Source organism: Carettochelys insculpta, chromosome 7 (assembly GCF_033958435.1).
Source record: "Carettochelys insculpta isolate YL-2023 chromosome 7, ASM3395843v1, whole genome shotgun sequence".
NCBI classification, from domain to species: Eukaryota; Metazoa; Chordata; order Testudines; family Carettochelyidae; genus Carettochelys; species Carettochelys insculpta.
In genome coordinates, this window is record NC_134143.1 from 11,661,690 (window position 1) to 11,666,919 (window position 5,230).

Sequence of the window (5,230 nt, forward strand, 5' to 3'; positions counted from 1 at the left end):
TCCATGGGGAGAAGCTTTACATCTGTTTGTAAAACTATTCCCCGATGTGACCTGAAACCATAAACCTGCCATTGAGTCATAACCATTGGTCAGTCACAGCATGAGTAAGATAATATGACATTCACCCGTTGGCTATAATCATAAACAAGAAGGCGTCTTTTACCTTCCTGTTCCCCTTTCAGTCTTGATGCTAAATTTAATCCTGGCTTTGTTAGAAGCAGTTAGCTGTTTGTAGTCATGATACTGCAGGTGGCTGAAGCTAATAGATTATAGGAGCAGGGGTGGTCTTAGACCTATGCATCCACAGAGGTATCCAGGCTCTCAAATGTATGCTGGTGGTGAGGAGCTCCTGGCTTGTTAAACAGATTTTCCTCATAGAAGCATAGATCACTAGACCAAATGCCACCTAGACCATCCCTGATAGGTGTCTACCTAACCTGCTCTTAAATATCTCCAGTGATGGAGATTCCACAACCTCCCTAGGCAATTTTTTTCCAGTGTTTAACCACCCTGACAGTTAGGAAGTTTTTCTTAATGTCTAATCTAAACCTCCGTTGCTGCAGTTTATGCCCATTGTTCCTTGTCCTATCCTCGGAGTCCAAAGAAAACAATTTTTCTCCCACTTCTTTGTAACCATCTTTGAGGTACTTGAAAACCGCTATCATGTCCCCTCTAAGTCTTCTCTTTTCCAAACTACACAAGCCCAGTCCTTTCAGTCTTCCCTCATAGCTCATGTTCTCTAGACCTTTAATTGTTCTTGTTGCTCGTCTCTGGGCCTTCTCCAATTTCTCCACATCTTTCTTGAAATGCGGTGCCCAGAACCGGACACAGTGCTCCAAATGAGGCCTAATAAGCGCCGAGTAGAGCGGAAGAATGATGACTTATGTCTTGCTCACAACACTCCTGTTAATGCATCCCATGGAATGTAGAAAGCAACTCATAAGTAAAAAGCACTAGGCTGCAGTTAACTTTGTCCAATCTAGGCAACACATTCCACTGTCAGCCCAGCTGAGCCATCTGCTAGAAATGTCCAAAGCCATGGACTGCTGCACAGAAACATTTGCTATTGAGGAGCCATGGACCTCAGCATTCATCAGCTGTCCTGTCTCATTCCAGCACTGATGCCAGCAGCAGATTTCCAATTGTGTAAGGACCATTCCCTCCCTGGACAGAGAAGCATAAGCGCCACTTGTGACCTTCCCAGTCCATGTGAACAGAAGGCAGAGTCTCCCAAACTGACTGAACAAGCAGGGGCAAAGGAAGAAGGTGGTTGTGGGGCTATGGGACAAGCAGGAAGTTATAACTGGCAATGAAACTGGATGTTACTTAGCTCAAGACCAAGCCAGGGCATGGCCATACTTCAGTGTTGTCTTATCGTGCACCTGCAGAGTACAGTAGTTACAAGTCAGTATTTGAGAGGGACTGATGGGTGGGACTTGAGGACTTCTGCAGTTGTATTGTCACCCAGTCCCACTCTTCAGCCCCTGTCTTTTTTCTCCCTATCTGATAATTCCTTCTTACCATGAACTTCAGTGCTTCGCAGCCAGAGCCAGATTCTGCATCTTCCTTCTGAAGCTGTTTCCACATGCTATTCTCTCACTGTTGACAAGATCACCACATTCCCTCTGTCAGCCAAGCTGAAAGTCTTGTGTAATGAACTGTGGTCACATATGCTGAGCGGAAGAGGGTGGTTGGTGGGTGGGCCAAAGTGATGTGCAGCTCGGGGGTTAGATAATTACGAGGCTGAAGGCTGTGGAGCTGGGGAGGTCGTAGAATTGATGCAGTAGGGTTTGAGGAGAAGTTCAAAGCACTGCATCTTTGGAGCCAGCATCCCCTTTGCACCCAGACTGTTGGCAGGGGGAGTTCAAAACACACATTTTATCCAAACTTCATTGTGTTTTTGAGGTCTGACATGTGAGTTTTGAACTTTGGAACTCAGCATTACTGAGGGGCATGCACAGCATGGTGATCAGCAGAAAGTGGAGCCATGAGCCTGCAACCCCCAAAAGCACAGAGCTGTGTTTCTAGTGCTAACGGAGTTCTCCAGGACAATCAGTGGGGGAGGTCAGGCCTCAAGATTTGCTGAACTTTATGTAAGCTGGTTTTGCATGTCACGTCGCCCCCACTGCCTCTTCATCATCATCTGTGCCAGCTCAGTTGCCCGTTTGTCATCTTCCCTCGCGAACATTCCCACGTTGCCTTGTGTGCACGGAATGCCCTCCCAGAACTAGCTGTAGATGAGTACACGTCTCTCACCTTTACCGCAGTGCCTGCAGAAACTCAGTCAGTTAATGATAGCTCATGGAGGGAAGGAAGGAAGGAAACACCAAGGGTGGACTCCATCTTTCTGTAGAAACCACCTCCCCCTTTCAAATTATATTAAAAACGGGATCAAATTGATTGTGGGACTTTTGGAAAGTTCAGCCACGTCCCATTTTCAAAAGCTTTGAAGAGCCTAAGTCCAACTGATTTTCCCCTCCCCCCAATGAGATTTGGGGCAGGTCTACACTAGGCAGGTAAGTGGATTGTAGCTTTGCAATTCTAGCTATGGCAATTGCGTAGCTGGAATCAACATAGTTATGATTGATTTACCTGACAGCTCGCAAAGGGAAGGTGATGGGAGAAGCTCCCCCATCAATCTCCTTTACTCCTAATGGTATGGAGGAGTACAGGGGTCGATTAACAACTCCAGATGGTTCAATTTTGCCTGTCTCTACCAGGCTCACAAAATTGAACTCTTGAAGATTGACCCTGACCAGTCGATCTTCTGCATAGTTTAGACCATGGGTGTCCAACCTTTTGGCTTGCCTGGGCAGCATTGAGTGAAGAGGAATTGTCTTGGGCCACATATAAAATGTATAATGTAGTTAATGTATATAAATCACATAATAATGTTAAAAGTTTACGATCTTGTGGGGCTGCATTACTAGCTGTCCAGGGCCGCATGCAGGCCGTGGGTTGGACACGCCTGGTTTAGACGTACCCTATGGCTATGTTTACATTGCCATTATGGAGTTTAACTGTAGTAGCCAGGCCTGAGCTAGCTTTAATTTTTCACTTTAAGCTGCAGCAGCATGGACTTCAGTGCCTCCTATTTGCCTGAACAATTGTCCAGGCCTCCGGGTGTAGACTCTATAGTACCCTCTGTGCAGTCACATACCTACAGTGCAGAAAGATCGTTGGATTACCAAATGATGTAGGTGCTTTCAAACTCATTAGCCCATAGCCCTCTTCTCCACCCTTCTTGTACCTCTGTTCTTCATAGATTAGTAAAGCAATTTCAGGAAGGATTGGCTCTTTGCATATGTTTATCTAGCACCCCAAGGAGCACAATGGGACCTGGAGCTTGCCATATGCCTTAGGGTGCATTGGAATAGTAGATTTGGTTTGAGTTCTGGGCAATGGATCTAGGCAGGTTATTCAAACGTTGCTATATGTAGGATCCTATCACACTCCTGGCCATGAAAAACATGTCACAGACCATGGACCGTGGTCTCCCTCCATTAAATCTGGTCTTTTGTCCTACACTGTACAAATTTCACGGGGGAGACCAATGTTTCTCAGTGTTTGGGTTCGGATCCAAAAGGGAGTTACAGGGAGGTTCACAAGGTTATTTTAGGGGTGTGTGTGTGTGTGTGTGTGTGTGTGTGTGTGTGTGAGATGGTATTGCAACCTTTACTTGTCCACTGCCTTCAGAGCTGAGTAGTCAGGGTACATCTACACTTACTGGGAAGGGGGGACACACAAAATTGAACTATAAGGGCTTGACAGTCAACCCTCGTACTCCTCTTTACTGCAGGGAGTGAGGGAGATCAACGGGAGAGTTTCTCCCATTGGCCTTCCTCAAGTGAGGGAGCCAGATAAATCGATCGTAGGTACATCAATGCCAGCTATGCAATTGCCATATCGGGAATTGCATATCTAGTACCAAATTTCAGGTCTAGTGTAGACCTGCCCTCAGAGTGTGGTGTGTTTTGGCTGGGCAACTAGCTCAGAAGGTAGTGCCCCACCAACAGCAATGCAGAAGTACGGGTTGTAATACTGTTCTATCTTTACTTCTGTATTGCTGCCGGTGGTGGCTCTGCCTTGAGAACTGGGTCCCTGGCCAGCACCTGTTGCCCTCCAGCTGTCCGGCTTTGACAACAGCATCACCACCAGCAGTGATGCAGACGTAAGGGTGGCAAGATCGTGCACGCATCCCCCTGCCTACCTCCTTTTTTGGGTGAGAATCCCTATAGTTGTAGCGCTAGGAAAATTTCTGATGTAAACAGCTAAAATAATTAAATTTACTGTTTTCAAAAGCCTATAACCATACAATTGATCAAAATGGACCGTGAATTTGGCGGGGCTCTATTTATGAAATAGAGCAGTCAAGCTTCCTGCCTGATTATTCAGATAGTTGCCATTAAAATACAAAGATCTGGATGTTAGAAGCCTGCTGGGCCTTCCAAGTTACAGAAGGTAGTTGAGCAAATAAATTCCCTTCTGGAGAGAAGACAACGTAAGTGATCTGTGATGGAAACTGCTGCCCTGGTTATTTTATTTGTATCTTGGTGACCAACCCAGCACAGAGGAATGGAGGGAAAGTGGTATGGCAATATTCATTAGAATAGGTTATGTAATGTGGGCAGTGTCTAATCTTGGGGTGGTGGAACGGATGCATTCTGAGCGTCACTCAGCAAGTTTACCTTTTGATGTCAGACTGATTGTATGACACAGTCTTGAACTACAATTTTTTTTTCCTTTAGGGCCAAGAATATTAAACAGAAACTGATGTATGTATTTGTGTTCCTGGCTGGCCGAACAATACAAGCTCTTGCTGCAGCTCTGTAAAAGCAAAATAAGTGCTGGGAAGCAGTTGGACCCCCCCAAGACCAGGAACCTAGGTTCAGTTTGGGGGGTCCAACTGAGTGTGTGTTTGTGTGTGTGTGTTTTGTTTTTTAATCAATGCCTTTTGTGGAGAAGCTTCTTCAGAAGTGACTAGTTATTTTGGGGCACCTCAGTTTCTGGGTCCCGAGTGTAAAGGGACAAACTGATTTTTTTAGAGAAGGCTGAGATCCACTTCCTGAAAACTGGGCCTTTTTAAAGGATTTTCCCGCTTGAGGAACCCAGAAACTGAGACACCCTGGATCTCAAGTCACTTTTGAACTAGTATGGTTAGACTATTTAAGTGACCTTCAAACCCAGCAGTTCTCTAACGTCATTGTGTCACAGCCCCCGTAACTATATG